Raw genomic sequence first — 21,993 nt, 5'->3', positions numbered from 1 at the left:
TCGCGCAAATGGCAGAATTAAATTGGAATTCAAACCGTAAGTTTCAGCTTATTTGAGTATTAAGAATTATCACGTAACTTAACTGCTTCAGTATCTTGCAGACACACCATTTCATCAAGGTGTTGCAGTACGATATGACAATTTAGTATAATTTCACACCATTTTTTCAGCTTTTATGCTTTTGTATAAGCTCCACCACCAAATTATGATTATTGTACAGAAAGAGGTAGCATCATATAATAAGCAAGGGGAGCTACATACATAAGTTTTAAAACAACATAGATATAATTTTTGAATCTAAAGGAATATGAGATTATGTCATAAAAATGGGATGTGTCCTTTTCAAGCCAATTAGCACGCTAACAAAACAAAAATAATACAATAACCAGAGCCATGGCCTTTTCTCAGGCACGCAGCCGCAGACCATAGCAAAGTCCTGATCACCGATTCCCTTGCAACACCACTTGCTCGGCTACTTAAGTAGGATGTCCGATCTAGAAATCAGCATGTCCTTGTTGCCTGAAGAAAATATAAGTAATCTGTGCTGAAATATTTTGAGGTTATAACTTAAGAGAGAGGAGGAGGAGGATAGAAACATGAACTTAAGGACACTAAACCTACAGAAATGTGATGATAATTTCAGAACCCTTATGATCTTCTAGATGCTTTTACATGAAGCAACAATGTAAGAATCAATGCTTAATAGCAGAAAAACAGTAGCATAAAATTCAGAAACAGTATATGTTCTTAGAAAAAATAGGTGCGCTGGATTTATGTCTATTCTCAAAGATCCAAACAAAGCATATCCTTTCAGTAAGAACCTTTGAGTGATCAGATGATAGATGATATAATCTAATATATAGATATCAAATTTAGAGAAATTTAAAGATAACATACAAGCGCTAGATATGTCACAACATTTTTAGTGAGATGCATAATGAGAAGAAAGAACCAAAATAAATGGCATACTCAAGTTTTTGTGCAGCTCTTCGTACCTCTTCAGCTGTAGCTATCACAATCTCCTTATCTCTGAGGCAAAGAGTAGAGAATGGGCATTAAGTAGAGCACCCAAAAAACTACAACCGTGATTAGAGGTATGACATAAGTTGTAAAAACAGATTTGATGTACATGGGGAGAAGAATAGTGGAGCAGAGGACATGAAATAGTTAGAAGCTAAAAATTTGCACATATGGTGATGAAGACATGATAACAGAACATAAGTTGGAGGGAGATGGGGATCCTACCACACGCCAGAAGAATAGTGGAGAAGAGGTTTTGACAGTATAATGTAAGTTATGAATTTGCATGAACATCACATTTTTCTTTTTCACTCATCTAAAAAAATAATTTCATGAAGGAAAAACTTCATCTAGCTTCTGAGGTCAACCGTCAGGATAAAATAGCAGTGGACCCGATTAATTTTACTTTCAAAATAAACTTGACAAATATTTCATTTCCAAACAACTCCAAAGAGCCACGAGGATAATAGACTGGACAATTTGAACTTGGGCAAATTTCTTTTGAATACGCAAAATCAACCAAAGTAGTACCAACCACAGATACCAGCTAAAGTTTAGGTACCGAGTATTGGGACTTTGCCTCAAAGGATAACAAAAAATCAAAATGTTTTTCGTAAGCGTCCATTCACGATGCCAAGAGCATCCCTCATAGTTTTTAATGGAAGATGATTTTTAGATCAACATCGATGTTACCAACAGAAGTGTCCAGCAATCCCCATAACTTTTTTTATTGTTTTTACATAGCACCTCTTTTAATTATTTACACTATTATCCAAAGTAATGAATATCTCCCCACTGTTTCACATTGATAAAGTTAAAATAGAAATGTGGGCCTAAAACAACTGATAGCACGAGAAACCATAAGGTATTCACGTACGATGAGCATGAAGGAACGATAAAATCCACATCCACACAAGGTTGGGAATAACACAATCTTTTGAGTCCAGGGTAAACAAACAAATGGAGAAGCACATCCACTTGCAAGCTGTATCACCAACTAAGTTCAAGACAACAAAGAAATGAAAAAGAGAACATGCTTTGTTTCTCCTCAATATCATGAAATAGGTTCATCATTTACTTTACAGTAAAAAATAGATGCCATGCTTGATTCCTTATTTACTCCTCACAAAAACTTGAAAGGAAGCGTAAAAAAAACTTGCAAGAGTATTCAAATATTGCATAAAACATCTATGAATATCATTTTCAGATTGTGTACCTGACTCTGATCCAGGCTTTCTTCTTGCTTTGTCCATCCGCTTGAGCTTTCTGCGACGTCGTCTGCGCCTATAATCGTTTTACAGAAGACCTCGATCAGCATAGGACATACAAACATACCTACGAACTTATAGATACATGGAGATTGTTTCGACACTAAGAATAGAAGCCACCTCTTATCTGTCCAAACCGTGGTATATGGTTCAGATGGCTCATTTAGATTATCAGCTACAGATGAACTAAGGTGTAGAAGTAAAGTAAACCATACGACATGATCAACCTAGAACAAATAACACAAGCAAATGTGCCTAGCATGCAGGGTACTACCTCTTAATTTGCAACAACTTTTTTGTGCACAGAACGATTGTTAAATCGAACAATCAGCAGGCACCACAAATCTTGTCAATCACATAACCAATTTAAATTTTTCACACGTGAGAACAAATGGAAGAAAGCAAAAAACTGAAGAGTTACTGACCTTGGGGCTAATAAACCAAAAGGGAAAAAAACATAACTATGTTAGCTAGCTGAAGCACAGAGAATGCATGTGTTTGTATGGATAGGAACATAATCCAGGGGCATCCTTATAGGTGATGATGTAAAACATAAAATCAGTAAACTCTTATAAGTAGTCTGTAGTTCTGCAGGCTTCAAAGAACTAATGGTGGAAAATTAGATACTAATTGCACAAATGATATTAAGCAACAAACAAAGGGAATGCAACTCTTATAACTTCATCACTTCCACCGACATCCAATCGGAAAGAGAGTAGCTAAAAATCAAAAGGGAACCTAAAGCCTGAAACAACTCTTTCATCGCCGCCTCTTATTAGCATTTCAGGACCGTTCCTACGTGTTTCGATCTCCTCCGACCTCAGCCCTACCTGTTACCCTCTTAATCAAAGCTACTTCCGCCGCTGAGTCGCTACTGCCACTGGAGGACAGGTCGCCGCTGCCACCGGCCATAAGTTATTTGACTCCCATAGTGTGTTGCCATTGTTTATCCTTGTTGTCTGATTCTTACCGTCAGCGCTGTAGCTACTGACTTGTAGATGTGTAGGATGAGATTGCAAGAATTAATTTCCTAGGCTATAGAGACGTGGATTATCCATTCCTTTTCCTATACTACATCAAATTCTAGAGCAGTGGACTTGAGGCACCAAATAATTCTTAAATTCGTTAGTTGCCTCTTGGCCTAAACCTACAAATCTCACTTTCCGTCTGTACGGACAGAAATATTATGCATAGTGTAAAGTTAATTAGAGAAACATAGGGCTATAAATAAAAGTGACCCTGCTATGAGATCATTGTATTAAAATGAAACAAACAGCCTGGCATAAAAACACTTAGCAACAAAGGATGCATTGTACATACAACAGACATCTGAAGAGATGGATACTGCATAGAGCATATATTAACATAAAAGAGTTTCAGGGGAACTACACACATGTAAGCAGAGTTACTTTATTTATTTTAAAAATATTATCACTGAAAATGCCATCGCATGTTACCCTTCTGAATGGCGAACAAGCTGGGAAATGACACATGAGCAACAAAGTTGAATATTATATCTTACTGTATTAGTGTATAAGTATGTATGAGTTATGTGTTGCAGACTGGCAGACCGCGGAGAACTCATTAGGCATATGTATATTTACCTACAGTGCATAGAAGCCAGAATAAATAACTCAAAGCTAACTTATCTTTTAGGCAATTGCTATCTCGAGCCAAATCCTACCCAAAAGGCAAAGGCAAGTAAAGCATGAAAAACAAAGATAAGGGTACATGATAGGATGGTGGCTTCAAGAGGTGGTATTCCAGATAACATACAACTTAACAGACAATAAATAGAAGTACCTAGATGATCAGGTACATGAGGGCAACTCTTTATCAGCAAAAAAAACCCGGCGAGCCTACAACATGACCAAAGTGAATCAGAGTGAGTCATTCCTAATTTCCCAAAAGGAAAATGAAGGAAAGAAATGCACCTTGGAACCTGGAATGCAAGCCAATTTTTCATTCTGCTCTCTGCTACCCAAATGACTGGTTTCTGGTATTTGAATCAGGTATATTACCAACCTCAAGTGTGGTATTCTTGAGGCCCATAGTGCTATTGATGGCAAGAGTCACAAGTTCTGGAACTTGTGTGGAGAACCATTGTCAGTGCCACATCCTCAACTCTGCAAACGAAAGAACCTGCAGAAGGCAAAAGTAGCGGAGATAAACATGGCGGACACACACCCAGGCCAAGGTGCTCACCACTGCACATGCCATGGTCTGTAAATTAAATTGACGAATAACCTGGATACAACACTCTTGTGCAAAAATACAAGTAGAAGTTAAAACACACCTCTCTGAAATTAGGAACCAAACCAAACCAATGAGATTTTCTTTCCACCTCATAGTTCATACTTCCTGCTAAGCACATGTAGGCCATTATCTAAAAACACATCTGCAGGTGGTCCTCTGCATCCTTCAAAAACAACCAATGATGACAATGAGCATGGTGGAGTAGAGGGGAAAGAAAGGTGTGGAGGACGGGCATACCTGCAGCATCGATGAGCTCCATGAAACGCCAATGATAGCTGTTGTCGCAGTTTCTGTAAGAACCTCATGGACATCCAAACCCTAGATGCAAATAGAAAATATTTTCCTGTAAGAACCTCACGGGCATATTTTGTGATACCAAAACCCATCTCAGGTGCTACATGATTAGAACATTTTGCTGCCTATTGCACTAAAGAAGCCATGTTACAACCAGCAATACAGCTACCTTTGGTGTGAAATATCCAGCGAGGTAGACCGAACTGGACCATTACGTCGACAGCGAACTGAGGCTGCATCTCGTTAGGAACCTGAAAGATAAACATTCATGATTCTAGCATATTCAGACTCCGAGCTTCAGTACACGTGAAAAAGAAGATTTGCATCATGAAAAATAGAAATGCCGTACATGAACAATCGGCATGATTGAAGACATGAACTATGGAAAAATGTTTCAAGCTTGTTATATTACCTGAAACATGGAATCATTCCCTCAATAGGGCCAATCCAGTTGGCGAAACAAATGTGCGAAATAAGGGGAGAAAGAAAAATTGAGGTCCTCACCTCATGTAGGAAAGGAGCAGCAGCATCAAACATCGGCAGGGAGTGAGAATTTGAAGGCACCCAATCAGATTACACATCATAAACTGTAACTGCAAAAATGGACCGTTAATCATAAAAATCCTGCATACATGTAAAAAAACAAAATAAAGACAAGGAAGCAAAGTACATCGCATCAAGTGAGACAGAAGGACTGTGATGAGCTCACCATCGCAGCTTGTCCATGCTCGTTGTCGGTCGCCACGCGCACAGCCTCCTAAGATATAAAAAATAAGAAAAGACTCGTGCGACAAATGTTGGAAGATCCACTAACAAGGAATGCATGACAAATAAGCAACCAATACAAAAAATAATTTTCCTACGGTATAGTGATTTCAATTAAGCCAAAAGTATGAAGATAGTATGTAGATACAACATCTCTGTAGGAGAAAAAGAACAATAATTTGAGTACCCGAAATAAGAAGCTGGTAACATGAGCTAAATAAAATAATGAGGCCCTTTTTATTGTATTCGTCATAAACACATACAAAGAAACAAATTAAGTGTTTTTACTGGGTATTATGGAAGTCGTACAAAATTAGTGATATTATTCTCCTCCTGCCTTTTCTTCCAAACAACCCCTTATGTTTTTATAATAGAAAATGAACCAATTATTGTGACAATGAAATACATTGCACATGCTTGATTTCCGCCTTCGGGAGACCCTGCATCAGACAGTAATTGCCATAAGGAGATTTCTTACTGCAAATTAAACAATTAACCATTTTTATGTGATCATGTTTTAGCATAGCCATGTTTACTAACTGTAGGTGTTTTTCCGAAATACCCATCATCCTGCGGTAAACTACAATTCAGAAAGGCAGAGGTAGATAAAACAAAAGCTAATGACGCATGATTGGAAAGACAATAGCTTGTTTATTACTTCTACATTTGAAATCGTGGTACTCCCCCATACCTAGCGGTGGTACCATCCGGGACACACCAATCAATCCAACAAATTTGAACTTCACTCTCTGTGTAATAGGAACCTGCAATGATGATGCAGAAGAAATGACCGAGTTCCCTCATTCAAAAGGCTTCAGAGAACAACCTTCTTTGCAATGTGTCATCCATCCACCGCCGCCTCCAGGCAGCTGCTGTCATCAAGAAAACTCTCTATTTTATTTTTCAATAATATACACTATTTATAGAGTATAAACCCAGCAAATTTGTTAGAAGATTTCTTTAGCTTTTAACTTTTGTTATACAATATAAATGAGCACGGAGACATACATAATACATTACAAAAATTAGCAGGGGGGTGAAAGTAGGCTGGAGATGCTCATAGCAAACTGAATTATTATTACAGTAATACCTTGCGTTCACCCATGCTCATGTCTGTCCCAGTAATGCTATTCCTTTTTATTTTGAGAGCCCAGCTATTCTACTCCTAAGAATAGCACAAACCACTCCCAGTTTTTTATACTGACACAAAAAATTTAAAGTTGAGACTATGAATAAATATTTGAGACAAATTTGATGTGTACTGTAAATATGCGAATATTGAAATGTTTGAGACAATAAATCTCTTTTATCAAAGCAGAGAAATTTGATGTGTACTATAAATATGCGAATATTGAAATGTTTGAGACAATAAATCTCTTTTATCAAAGCAGAGCTAGACAAAAAATTCACCAATCCTTTTATTGTAGAACACCCATCTAATCTGAGCCGGTGAGTGAAAGTAAGCTGAATATACTAACATCCATGTCAATAGAGAGACCACGAGTAGAAGGGAAAAAGATGGGGAGAAAATCACCTCACAATACATGCTATCAGATGCGGAGACCACGAGTACCTTCTATGCGTGCACTTGAGCCAGCCAGAGAAAAATACCATACAAGACCAGCAAGACGCAGACCTGACTTCAGGAGATGAGCTTGATCCTCCTTGTCGTGGCAGCGGTTCAACCAACAGCAGCCCGTTCATGGCATCACCGTTGCCATTCGACGAGAGCAGCATCAGGAGCTCCGGTGGACATCACCACCGGAGGGCACCACAAACACCGGAACACCACACGAGGCGGTCTCCCGGTAACCACACCTCGCGTCCTTGGGCTCCTCCTCCCCCGACACGATTTGAACCTGAAATTCTACAAGTTTTCAGCACTGTCTATACACATAAGCAGCAATGAAATCAAACAAAATGAGCACATCAATTTCATGTGCACCCACTGCCTATGCACACACTGATTCCCATCCATACGTGCATTTTTTCTCTATACTTGCTACACACTCAACAGGAATGAAAAGAAACATTTTTCAGCAAAACTAACTTGGGAGGAGAGGGACCTCACGGGCAGCAGCTCGTTGGGGAGGTGGAGTGCAGCAGCATGTCGCCTCGCCTGCAGCCGGAGAGTGGCGACCATCACCAGTGCATCCGGCCTCTCTTCTCAGGCTGCTGAAGAAAAATCCAATTTTTGAGATTGGGAAGAAGATGATTGGGGGATGGGGGTTGGAGCACAGCTCATACCTGCAGTGGTCAACATCACGGCGCCGGCGACGCCGCTGGACGGCTCCACCAGTACGGCCACGACGTCCAGCCGCGAGGACCCAGCAGGTGAAGAGGGACGACGGAGGGGAGGAGCGGCCGGTGGTGGGCTGGGGCGGCGGAAGGCCTGCCGGCGGAATGGGAAGGGAATCGAGTGAGTCGCGTGAGCCAAAGTGTGGCGGATCCGCCCCGCGCGAGCACGTCGCCTCCGGTCGTCGCCAGAGCAGATCCACCCCACGCCGGCCCGTCTCCGGCCGTGTCCGGAGCCTCCAGTCGCCGCCGTGGATCCGCCCCGCGCGATCCCGTCTCCGGCCGCTCCCGCCTCACCTCCACCCGCTGGTCGCCGCCTCCATCGGAGCTCACTGCAGGAGATTCTCTCACCTCTGGCGGTTTGGGGAAAAGAGGGACGGGGATTGGGGAGCGAGGAGCGAGGCCAGGATTGGGGAGCTCCTTCGATCTAGATTCTCTCACCTCTGGCGGACAGACGCGGACGAGCGAGCGTGGCTGCCTCCGACCGGCGGCCCCCACGGGTAGCTGGTCCCATACGTCATTGACTTGTTCGGAAGATCATAAAGTGAGAAAACAATTATCGTATCCGACGGCTGTGGTGAAAAGTGGGACTTGAGAGTTACTGTTGCAACCTGATTGGACGACCCAGATTCGTTTGCCCCTCTCAGACCCTCTGGTTGAGAGGGTAGTCTAGGGACATTTATAGGAGAAATTGGAGTTGAATCCAAGTCCACTCTTGTCATTGGGGGATTGTTGCACACTTAGCATCTTGTCAAGTGCGGATTTCCCTTCATGACGCTTTTCCAAGTCTTTCTTCAAAGAAAGAACTTGAGCCTCGAGCTCTTTTATTTCCTCTACATGGTTAGTAGAAATACAAGTACTAGAGGAAGTAGAAGCTTCATTGTTAGAGCAACAAGGCAAAGTGAGTAATCCAACACAAGGTGTATCACTAGTTTGACTAGATGGATTACAAGGACTAGCACATGGCAATATAACATTTGTAGTAGAGATTGTGCTAACATCCATATGAGGCTCACAAGATGTTACCTTAGTGATACTTGCCTCATGAGCTAACTTTAGCCCATCATAGGAAATTAGAAGATCATCATGAGAGCTTGAGAGCTTTTTATGACTTTCTTCCAATTCCCTATAATTGCTAGTTAGCAACTCAAGTTGAGCCCTTAGCTCAACATTCTCCTTTAAGGTCGATGCTTCACAAGAATTAGATTTAGTAGCACAAGCATCAACAATAGTTTTCTCATTTTCATGCATATAGGATTCAATTTTTTGTGTAAGCATGAAATTAGCATGCTTCTCATCTTTTAGCTGATGCTTGAGGAGAGTGAAACTCATTTCCCCATTTTCAATATGGGACTCCAACTCCACTATGGTTTCCCTATATTTATTCAAGGTATCCATAGAGTGTTCGAGATAAGCACGAGCTTCTTTATTACCACGAAGAGAAGCATATACCATTGCCATATCATGCACCAAGATATTATGTTCTTCATCATTATCATCATCATCACTCTCATCATTAGAGGATGTGTTAGGAGTCAAAGTAGGAGATACCTTTGGTCCATTTGCCATAAGGCACATGTGCATACCGGAGGATGAAGATGAAGATATTCTTGAATCCTCATTTGAAATCTTGTCTTGATCCATAGAGTGTTCGGTTTCCTCTACAATGTTAGTCAACAAGCAACTTGAGGAAATAGAAACATTTTGATTATGGGAGCAAGACAAGGCAAGCATATCCTCATGAGATCTATGTAAGCAATTTACACATGATATGCAAGGACTATCAACACAAGCATGTAGATTATTTTCAATGCAAGATGTGTTTAAGTCCAAAGAGGAACCATTGCAATGAGATAGAGATGAAGAGTCATCACTAATGAGCACAATATCAACATTGCAATTTCCCTCACCACTCACCATATCATTACCTTGTGTCTTGCAACACGTTGGTGAAGTGGAAGAAGATGATATATCATCACGACCGGAGGTGGAAGCAACTTGGAGCTCTTCATGATGTGAAGAAGAAGAGAGCTCCTCGGAGTCACCATCGACCAAATGAGAAGTGGATCTACCAAACATTTCCTTAAGCTTGATCCACATCTCATGAGACGACTTTCGCTTTATATATATCAAGAACCTACGAAAATCGGGTCTCAAGGAGAATAAAAGCTCATTAGATACTTGAGCTTCAAGATGTAAGTTTTTCTCATCCTCTAAAGATAGATTTTGAGGATCCATCGGAGGAGAAAAACCTACATCTAGAAATTACTCAATGTTTGGACACAAGGTCCGAAGTTTACAAAGCAAGCAATTTCTCCACAAAAGATAATTTGTGCCATTAAAGACAATTGTGTCATTGTGCACTATTTTAGCCGACATCTTTACTCTCAAGGCGGTGAAGCCTTAAACAAGGAGAGACCTTGCTCTGATACCAATTGAAAGATCGAGATGTCGCCTAGAGGGGGGGGGGTGAATAGGCAATTACAAACTCTTGCGGATTTGTCTTGTAAGAATGCGGAATTAAACTAACGTTTAGTTTACAAGCACAAACCCTAAATATGCTAAGCTCAACTAAGTGTAACAATGACAACTAGAGCTAAGCAAGATAGGCACAAGATATATGTAGCACAAGGCTAAGCAAGATAGGCACAAGATATATGTAGCACAAGTGATAGCAATATATATATACTTCAAGCACGATGGCTATCACAAGGAAAGAGAGCTCGGGTATAGAGATAACCGAGGCACGCGGAGACGAGGATGTATTCCCGTGTTCCCTTGCTTTGCAACAAGGTACGTCACGTTTGGAGGAGTGGAGGTCCCACGAAGGATTCCCCGCGCCACGAAGGCTCACCCTATTCTCCGAACCACACCCACGAAGGATTATGGCCCTTTCCTTATGGTTAGCTTTTCCTCCGCTCCGGAGATGGCAAGCTCCACAACCACTTCACAAACTCCACGAAGGAGAAGCCCGGGCCCCTTCACAATCTTCCACGAAGAGATCACCGGGACACCAACAAAGCCAACTAGGAGGTCACCCTCCAAAGTAACAAGCTCACGGTCTCTCACTCGAACAAATCGTGGTGGAGAGCTCAACACTATGCAATGATGCAAAGCAAGAACACCGGAGGTGTTCAAGTCCTTCACCCTCAAATCCCACCAAAGCAACGAATGCTAGGATGAGATTGGAGAGGAAGAACAAGGGGGAAAGTCAACCAAAGACTCCAAGATCTAGATCCCAAGAGATTCCCTCACTTAGAGAAGAAACGGTTTGGTGGAAGTGTAGATCTAGATCTCCTCTCTCAAATCCTCAAATATGAGCAAGAACGGTTGGAGGAATCAAGGGAGAGAGCAACTTCTTCAAATGCAACAATGGAGGTGAGAGGAAGGGGAAGAAGTTATTGCTCAAGGTGGAAGAAGGGCTATTTATAGTCTAGGAGCAAATAAAACCGTTGTGGGGAAAAAGACAAGAGAAAGGGAAGAAAAACGGGCAGAAAAAGTTGCCCGGCGGCGGCCGGCCGCCGACCGGCCCAGGCGCTGAGGAGGCCGGTGGCCTGTCCGGTCAGGCCGGCCTGCCAGCCGGGCGGGGCGCGTGGGCCGCGCGGAGCAGCCAGGCCCAGGCGGGGCAAGCCGGGCGCGCCAGCCGCGCGTGGGCGGCGTGTAAGGGAGAGGCGGCCGGGTCCGGTTGTGTGCCCGGTTGGGCCGGGGTGCGCCGGGCGGCCCGGTAGGCTGACCGGAGCCTGGGCCGAAAGGGGTCGGGGGCGGCACAGTATACCGCCCGGTCGGTGTCAGCGCCCGGGCCGGTTTCGGCTGGGTGGGCCGGCGCGTGGGCCGGTCAGGCCGGTCGGCCGGCCGGCAGCCCCACCCCTTTTCTTTTTCTTTTCTTTTTATTCTTTTCTCCTTTTTCCCTTTTCTTTAATAGCAAATGCTCCCGAACTCCGATTCGAATGAAACCAATTTTGTTTGGAAGATAACAACAAATGCCATCCAATAGAAAGTGTAAACTCAAGAAACTGTAGGAGGGGATTTTATCATAAATATAAAAGGTAGAACCTTATATCATGAATAACCGGTAAAATCACCCAACCTCGAAAACGCAATAGAAGATGCATGCGAACTCCGTTTTCGATGAACTTGGGCTTGTTGTAAAGCTAGCAACAAGCACAAGAACCTCACACCAAGAAACACCAAGAAGCAATAAGGATATGCAAAGTATGCAAAGGGTTGAGCTCCCTAAGACGATGTGATCAAGTTACCCAACCGAAAGCCCCTCTTAATAGTGCGGCTACCTATCCTATAATCCGGTCTCCCAACATCCACCTTGAGACCGGTAAAAGGAAAACCTAGCAAGGCCATGCCTTTGCCTTGCGCATCCCGCTTGATCTTGATGATAACTCTTCAAGCTTCACTCAAGCCGGAATGCCACTCTTGACCAATGTTGCTTCGTGAAGACTCACAAATGCTCCCCCATACACTATGATGGGAAAGCTCCATTGATGCACATCTTCACATGTCCATTATTACCAAATGGACGGCAAGCTTCAAGCATGTGATCCACTTGAGATGCCCATCTTGAACTTGCACGACTCAACCTTGTGTCTTCTCATACTCACTTAAGATAGAGCATGGCTAATATTGAGTTCCACATAAGAACTCCATCTTCATTTCTTCTTGTTGATCATATCACATATTTATCTTCAAACCGATGATCATGATGCCAATACACAAGATATATCTTTATCTTCATGACATCCATACTTGAATCCAACACATGGAGTACAAGTAGTACCTATGGAATATTCCTTCATATAAACTCAATGAAAACATTAGTCCATAGGGGTTGTCATTAATTACCAAAACCACACATAGGGGCAATGTACCCTTACACTTACAAGTTGCAAGCCTCATGCATAGTATACTAATAGTGCCCGCACCTTGTCCTAATTAGCTTGGACTACCGGATCATCGCAATGCACATGTTTTAACCAAGTGTCACAAAGGGGTACCTCTATGCCGCCTGTACAAAGGTCTAAGGAGAAAGCTCGCATTGGATTTCTCGCTATTGATTATTCTCAACTTAGACATCCATACCGGGACAACATAGACAACAGATAATGGACTCCTCTTTTATGCATAAGCATGTAGCAACAATTAATAATTTTCTCATATGAGATTGAGGATATATGTCCACAACTGAAACTTCCACCATGGATCATGGCTTTAGTTAGCGGCCCAATGTTCTTCTCTAACAATATGCATGCTTAACCATAAGGTGGTAGATCTCTCTTACTTCAGACAAGACGAACATGCATAGCAACTCACATGATATTCAACAAAGAGTAGTTGATGGCGTCCCCATTGAACATGGTTATCGCACAACAAGCAACTTAATAAGAGATAAAGTGCATAAGTACATATTCAATACCACAATAGTTTTTAAGCTATTTGTCCCATGAGCTATATATTGTAAAGGTGAATGATGGAAATTTAAAGGTAGCACTCAAGCAATTTACTTTGGAATGGCGGAGAAATACCATGTAGTAGGTAGGTATGGTGGACACAAATGGCATAGTGGTTGGCTCAAGGATTTTGGATGCATGAGAAGTATTCCCTCTCGATACAAGGTTTAGGCTAGCAAGGTTATTTGAAACAAACACAAGGATGAACCGGTGCAGCAAAACTCACATAAAAGACATATTGTAAACATTGTAAGACTCTACACCGTCTTCCTTGTTGTTCAAACTCAATACTAGAAATTATCTAGACCTTAGAGAAACCAAATATGCAAACCAAATTTTAGCATGCTCTATGTATTTCTTCATTAATGGGTGCAAAGCATATGATGCAAGAGCTTAAACATGAGCACAACAATTGCCAAGTATCATTATAGCAATTTACTACATGTATCATTTTCCAATTCCAACCATATAACAATTTAACGAAGAAGAAACTTCGCCATGAATACTATGAGCTAAGAACACATGTGTTCATACGAACTAGCGGAGCGTGTCTCTCTCCCACACAAGCATGATGTAATCCAATTTATTCAAACACAAACAAAAACAAAAACAAACAGACGCTCCAAGTAAAGTACATAAGATGTGACGGAATACAAATATAGTTTCAGGGGAGGAACCTGATAATGTTGTCGATGAAGAAGGGGATGCATTGGGCATCCCCAAGCTTAGACGCTTGAGTCTTCTTGAAATATGCAGGGATGAACCACCGGGGCATCCCCAAGCTTAGACTTTTCACTCTTCTTGATCATAGTATATCATCCTCCTCTCTTGACCCTTGAAAACTTCCTTCACACCAAACTCGAAACAAACTCATTAGAGGGTTAGTGCATAATCAAAAACTCACATGTTCAGAGGTGACACAATCATTCTTAACACTTCTGGACATTGCCCAAAGCTACTGGAAGGTAATGGAACAAAGAAATCCACCCAACACAGCGAAAGAAGCAATGAGAAATAAAAGGCAGAATCTGTCAAAACAGAACAGTCCGTAAAGACGAATTTTAAAATGGCACCAGACTTGCTCAGATGAAAATGCTCAAATTGAATGAAAGTTGCGTACATATCTGAGGATCACTCACGTAATATGGCATAATTTTCTGAGTTACCTACAGAGAATTAGGCCCAGATTCGTGACAGCAAGAAAACAGTTTCTGCGCAGTAATCCAAATCTAGTATTGACTTTACTATCAAAGACTTTACTTGGCACAACAAAACACAAAACTAAAATAAGGAGAGGTTGCTACAGTAGTAAACAACTTCCAAGACACAAAATAAAAACAAAGTACTGTAGCAAAATAACACATGGGTTATCTCCCAAGAAGTTCTTTCTTTATAGCCATTAAGATGGGCTCAGCAGTTTTAATGATGCACTTGCAAGAAATAGTATTTGAAGCAAAAGAGAGCATCAAGAGGCAAATTCAAAACAAATTTAAGCCTAACATGCTTCCTATGAAAAGGAATCTTGTACACAAATAAATTCATGAAGAGCAAAGTAACAAGCATAGGAAGATAAAACAAGTGTAGCTTCAAAAATTTCAGCACATAGAGAGGTGTTTTAGTAACATGAAAATTTCTACAACCATATTTTCCTCTCTCATAATAACTTTCAGTAGCAACATGAGCAAACTCAACAATATAAGTATCACATAAAGCATTCTTATCATGAGTCTCATGCATAAAATTATTACTCTCCACATAAGCATAATCAATTTTATTAGATGTAGTGGGAGCAAATTCAACAAAGTAGCTATCATTATTATTCTCATCAAGTGTTGGAGGCATAGTATAATCACAACAAAATTTACTCTCCATAGTAGGTGGCACCAAAAGACCACTATCATTATAATCATCATATATGGGAGGCAAAGTATCATCAAAGAAAATTTTCTCCTCAATGCTTGGGGAACTAAAAAGATCATGAAAACCAGCTTCCCCAAGCTTAGAACTTTCTATATCATTATCAACAATGGTGTTCAAAGCGTTCATACTAATATTACTACCAGCATGCAAATAAGATTCCATAGGTTTTTTAATTTTCGCATCAAACAATCCATGTTTTAAATCAGGAAATAGAATAAGAAGATCATTCTTGTCCATTATGCCAAACTAGTGTAAACAAGAAACAAAAAGATGCAATTGCAGGATCTAAAGGAAATAGCTTCGAGTACTTACAACGGCGGGAAATAGCTTAGTAGCCGAGATCCGGAGTGTGAGTACCTTTTACCTTTCCTCCCCGGCAACGGCGCCAGAAAATAGCTTGATGTCTACTTCCCCCTCCTTTTCCTGTAGACAGTGTTGGGCCTCCAAGAGCAGAGGTTTGTAGAACAGCAGCAAGTTTTCCCTTAAGTGGATCACCCAAGGTTTATCGAACTCAGGGAGGAAGAGGTCAAAGATATCCCTCTCATGCAACCCTGCAACCACAAAGCAAGAAGTCTCTTGTGTCCCCAACACACCTAATAGGTGCACTAGTTCGGCGAAGAGATAGTGAAATACAGGTGGTATGAATATATATGAGCAGTAGCAACGGTGCCAGAAAATAGCTTGCTGGCGTGTAGTTGATGGTGGTAGTATTGCAGCAGTAGTAACACAGTGAAACAGTAAACAAGCAGTAGTAACGCAGCAGTATTTAGGAACAAGGCCTAGGGATTAGACTTTCACTAGTGGACACTCTCAACATTGATCACATAACAGAATAGATAAATGCATACTCTACACTCTTGTTGGATGATGAACACATTGCGTAGGATTACACGAACCCTCAATGCCGGAGTTAACAAGCTCCACAATTCAATATTCATATTTAAGTAACCTTAGAGTGCATGAAAGATCAATTCGACTAACCAAGTACTAACATAGCATGCACACTGTCACCTTCATGCATATGTAGGAGGAATAGATCACATCAATACTGTCATAGCAATAGTTAACTTCGCAATCTACAGGAGATCATGATCATAGCATAAACCAAGTACTAACACGGATGCACACACTGTCACCATTACACCGTGCAGGAGGAATAAAACTACTTTAATAACATTGCTAGAGTAGCACATAGATAAATTGTGATACAAAATACATTGCAATCATAAAGAGATATAAATAAGCACCTCACTATGCCATTCATCAGTGAATAAGTATTCTGTGAAATATAGCCTAAGAGACCCACACGGTGCACACACTGTCACCTTTACACACGTGGGACAAGGAGTCTCCGGAGATCACATAAGTAAAATTCACTTGACTAGCATAACGACATCTAGATTACAAGCATCATCATATGAATCTCAATCATGTAAGGCAGCTCATGAGATTATTGTATTGAAGTACATAGGAGAGAGATGAACCACATAGCTACCGGTACAGCCCCGAGCCTCGATGGAGAACTACTCCCTCCTCATGGGAGCAGCAGCGGTGATGAAGATGGCGGTGAAGATGGCAGCGGTGTCGATGGAGAAGCCTTCCGGGGGCACTTCCCCGTTCCGGCGGCGTGCCGGAACAGAGACTCCTGTCCCCCAGATCTTGGCCTCGCGATGGCGGCGGCTCTGGAAGGTTTCTGTGGGTTTCGTCGAACGTCTCAGGGTTTTCGCGACGGAGGCTTTAAATAGGCGAAGAGGCGGCGCAGGAGGGCGAAAGGGGTGGCCACACCGTACGGCGGCGCGGCCAGGGCCTGGGCCACGCCGGCCTATGGTCTGGGGGCCCAGTGCCCCCCCTCTGGTCCTTCTCGTGTGTTCTGGATGCTTCCGGTGAAAATAGGAACCTGGGCGTTGATTTCGTCTGATTCCGAGAATATTTCCTTACTAGGATTTCTGAAACCAAAAACAGCAGAAAACAGGAACTGGCACTTCGGCATCTTGTTAATAGGTTAGTTCCAGAAAATGCACGAATATGACATAAAGTGTGCATAAAACATGTAGATAACATCAATAATGTGGCATGGAACATAAGAAATTCTCGATACGTCGGAGACGTATCAATGAACCGGTGCAGCAAAACTCACATAAAAGACATATTGTAAACATTATAAGAATCTACACCGTCTTCCTTGTTGTTCAAAACTCAATACTAGATATTATCTAGACCTTAGAGAGACCAAATATGCAAACCAAATTTTAGCATGCTCTATGTGTTTCTTCATTAATGGGTGCAAAACATATGATGCAAGAGCTTAAACATGAGCACAACAATTGCCAAGTATCACATTATCCAGGACATTATAGCAATTTACTACATGTATCATTTTCCAATTCCAACCATATAATAATTTAACGAAGAAGAAACTTCGCCATGAATACTATGAGTAGAGCCTAAGGACATACTTGTCCATATGCAACAGCGGAGCGTGTCTCTCTCCCATACAGTGAATGCTAGGATCCATTTTATTCAAACAAAACAAAAACAAAAACAAACCGACGCTCCAAGCAAAGCACATAAGATGTGACGGAATAAAAATATAGTTTCAGGGGACAAACCTGATAATGTTGTCGATGAAGAAGGGGATGCCTTGCGCATCCCCAAGCTTAGATGCTTGAGTCTTCTTAGAATATGCAGGGGTGAACCACCGGGGCATCCCCAAGCTTAGAGCTTTCACTCTCCTTGATCATATTGCATCATACTCCTCTCTTGATCCTTGAAAACTTCCTCCACACCAAACTCGAAAAAACTCATTAGAGGGTTAGTGCACAATAAAAATTAACATGTTCAGAGGTGACACAACCATTCTTAACACTTCTGGACATTTCATAAAGCTACTGGACATTAATGGATCAAAGAAATTCATCCAACATAGCAAAAGAGGCAATGCGAAATAAAAGGCAGAATCTGTCAAAACAGAACAGTTCGTATTGACGAATTTTAAAATGGCACCAGACTTGCTCAAATGAAAATGCCCAAATTGAATGAAAGTTGCGTACATATCTGAGGATCACGCACGTAAATTGGCTTAATTTTATGAGCTACCTACAGGGAGGCAGGTCGAAATTCGTGACAGCAAAGAAATCTGAAACTGTGCAGTAATCCAAATCTAGTATGAACTTTACTATCAAAGACTTTACTTGGCACAACAAAACACAAAACTAAGATAAGGAGAGGTTGCTACAGTAGTAAACAACTTCCAAGACACAAAATAAAAACAAAGTACTGTAATAAAAACCATGGGTTGTCTCCCATAAGCGCTTTTCTTTAACGCCTTTCAGCTAGGCGCAGAAAGTGTAAATCAAGTATTATCAAGAGACGAAGCATCAACATCATAATTTGTTCTAATAACAGAATCATAAGGCAACTTCATTCTCTTTCTAGGGAAGTGTTCCATACCTTTCTTGAGAGGAAATTGATATTTAATATTACCTTCCTTCATATCAATAGTAGCACCAACGGTTCGAAGAAAAGGTCTTCCCAATATAATGGGGCAAGATGCATTGCATTCAATATCCAAGACAATAAAATCAACGGGGACAAGGTTATTGTTAACCATAATATGAACATTATCAACTCTCCCCAAAGGTTTCTTTGTAGAATGATCAGCAAGATTAACATCCAAATAACAATTTTTCAGCGGTGGCAAGTCAAGCATATCATAGACTTTCTTAGGCATAACGGAAATACTTGCACCAAGATCACATAAAGCATTACAATCAAAATCTTCAACCTTCATCTTAATGATGGGCTCCCAACCATCCTCTAGCTTTCTAGGAATAGAAGTTTCAAGTTTTAGTTTCTCTTCTCTAGCTTTTATGAGAGCATTTGTAATATGTTTTGTGAAAGCCAAATTTATAGCACTAGCATTAGGACTTTTAGCAAGTTTTTGCAAGAACTTTATAACTTCAGAGATGTGGCAATCATCAAAATCTAAATCATTATGAGCTACAGCAATGGGATCATCATCCCCAAGGTTGGAAAAAATTTCAGCAGTTTTATCACAGGTAGTTTCAGCAGTTTTAGCAATTTCAGGTAATTTTGCGCGCTTTGCACTTGGAGTAGAAACATTACCAACACCAATTATTTTACCATTGATAGTAGGAGGTGCAGCAACATGTGAGGAATCGACATTACTTGTGGTGGTAATAGTCCAAACTTTAGCTACATTTTTCTCTTTAGCTAGTTTTTCATTTTCTTCTCTATCCCACCTAGCACGCAATTCAGCCATTAATCTTATATTCTCATTAATTCTAACTTGGATGGCATTTGCTGTAGTAAAAATTTTATTTTCAATATCCTCAGGTTTAGCAGCCATTTTATTAATTAAAGAAGATTGTGACGCAGACATGTATGAGATTCGGTTTTCAGCATTTGCAAGTTTAGTTTGCAACCCAGAAATCTCCATATTCAGATTTTCAAGTTGATTTCCTATATTCTTCAACAAGGTAGATTGTTCATTCATAGTTTTGGTAAACAATTTATTTTGCTCATATTGTGATTGCATAAAGTCCTTGGTGGATCTTTCAATTTCTAACATCTTTTCCTCATTAGGTGAAACATATCTACCATAAGAGTTACCATTAGCAGGATATGGCCTAGAATTTTGAGCAACCAATGAGGCTAACGGAACATTATTAGGATCAACATTAGTCCTATCATTCACAAGCATAGACATAATAGCATCAATCTTATCACTCAAGGAGGAGGTTTCTTCAACAGAATTTACCTTCTTACCTTGTGGAGCTCTTTCCGTGTGCCATTCAGAGTAATTAATCATCATATTATCAAGGAGCTTTGTTGCTTCACCAAGAGTGATGGACATAAAGGTACCTCCAGCAGCTGAATCCAATAAATTTCGTGAAGAAAAATTCAGTCCTGCATAAAAGGTTTGGATGATCATCCAAGTAGTCAGTCCATGGGTTGTGCAATTTTTAACCAGAGATTTCATTCTTTCCCATGCTTGTGCAACATGTTCAGTATCTAATTGTTTAAAATTCATTATGCTACTCCTCAAAGATATAATTTTAGCAGGTGGATAATATCTACCAATAAAAGCATCCTTGCATTTAGTCCAGGAATCAATACTATTCTTAGGCAGAGATAGCAACCAATCTTTAGCTCTTCCTCTTAATGAGAAAGGGAACAATTTTAATTTTATAATGTCACCATCTACATCTTTATATTTTTGCATTTCACACAATTCAACAAAATTATTAAGATGGGCAGCAGCATCATCAGAACTAACACCAGAAAATTGCTCTCTCATAACAAGATTCAGTAAAGCAGGTTTAATTTCAAAGAATTCTGCTATAGTAGCAGGTGGAGCAATAGGTGTGCATAGGAAATCATTATTATTTGTGGTTGTGAAGTCACACAACTTAGTATTTTCAGGAGTACCCATTTAGCAACAGTAAATAAAGCGAACTAGATAAAGTAAATGCAAGTAACTAATTTTTTTTGTGTTTTTGATATAGAGTGCAAGACAGTAAATAAAGTAAAGCTAGCAACTAATTTTTTTGTATTTTGATATAATGCAGCAAACAAAGTAGTAAATAAAGCAAGACAAAAACAAAGTAAAGAGATTGAGAAGTGGAGACTCCCCTTGCAGCGTGTCTTGATCTCCCCGGCAACGGCGCCAGAAATTTGCTTGATGCGTGCAATTAACACACGTCCGTTGGGAACCCCAAGAGGAAGGTGTGATGCAGACAGTAGCAAGTTTTCCCTCAGAAAGAAACCAAGGTTTATCGAACCAGGAGGAGCCAAGAAGCACGTTGAAGGTTGATGGCGGCGGGATGTAGTGCGGCGCAACACCAGGGATTCCGGCGCCAACGTGGAACCTGCACAACACAACCAAAGTACTTTGCCCCAACGAAACAGTGAGGTTGTCAATCTCACCGGCTTGCTGTAACAAAGGATTAACCGTATTGTGTGGAAGATGATTGTTTGCAGAAAACAGTAAAACAAGTATTGCAAGATGATTGTATTTCAGTAAAGAGAATTGGACCGGGGTCCACAGTTCACTAGAGGTGTCTCTCCCATAAGATAAATAGCATGTTGGGTGAACAAATTACAGTTGGGCAATTGACAAATAAAGAGGGCATGACCATGCACATACATATTATGATGAGTATAGTGAGATTTAATTGGGCATTACGACAAAGTACATAGACCGCTATCCAGCATGCATCTATGCCTAAAAAGTCCACCTTCAGGTTATCATCCGAACCCTCCCGGTATTAAGTTGCTAACAACAGACAATTGCATTAAGTATTGCGCGTAATGTAATCAGTGACTACATCCTTGAACATAGCACCAATGTTTTATCCCTAGTGGCAACAGCACATCCATAATCTTAGAGGTTTCTGTCACTCCCCCAGATTCACGGAGACATGAACCCACTATCGAGCATAAATACTCCCTCTTGGAGTTACAAGCATCTACTTGGCCAGAGTATCTACTAGTAACGGAGAGCATGCAAGATTATAAACAACACGTAGACATAACTTTGATAATCAACATAACAAGTATTCTCTATTCATCGGATCCCAACAAACGCAACATATAGAATTACAGATAGATGATCTTGATCATGTTAGGCAGCTCACAAGATCCGACAATGAAGCACAATGGGGAGAAGACAACCATCTAGCTACTGCTATGGA

General features: G+C 40.9%; 1 long non-coding RNA gene across 10 annotated transcripts; it reads right to left on the bottom strand.

Annotated features, from left to right (window-relative positions):
- Nucleotides 1-262: 262 nt before the first annotated feature.
- LOC127307015 (uncharacterized) lies at nt 263-8,098 on the bottom strand. Of its 10 annotated transcripts, XR_011743161.1 has the most exons (17): nt 7,851-8,098; nt 7,670-7,775; nt 7,138-7,462; nt 6,694-6,803; nt 6,295-6,475; nt 5,913-6,043; nt 5,548-5,647; nt 5,343-5,431; nt 5,188-5,250; nt 5,008-5,089; nt 4,782-4,862; nt 4,585-4,707; nt 4,223-4,430; nt 4,092-4,147; nt 2,237-2,304; nt 970-1,029; nt 263-519 (listed from the first exon to the last, which is right to left on the bottom strand). It is a non-coding gene; the product is annotated as an uncharacterized lncRNA (long non-coding RNA). The 10 variants fall into 10 exon arrangements; XR_011743165.1 differs by lacking the exon at nt 5,188-5,250 and having other exon boundaries at nt 4,314-4,430; XR_011743162.1 differs by lacking the exon at nt 5,188-5,250 and having other exon boundaries at nt 5,343-5,425.
- Nucleotides 8,099-21,993: the final 13,895 nt, after the last annotated feature.

Source organism: Lolium perenne, chromosome 1 (assembly GCF_019359855.2).
Source record: "Lolium perenne isolate Kyuss_39 chromosome 1, Kyuss_2.0, whole genome shotgun sequence".
NCBI classification, from domain to species: domain Eukaryota; kingdom Viridiplantae; phylum Streptophyta; class Magnoliopsida; order Poales; family Poaceae; genus Lolium; species Lolium perenne.
This window is presented reverse-complemented; position numbering and strand designations above follow the sequence as displayed.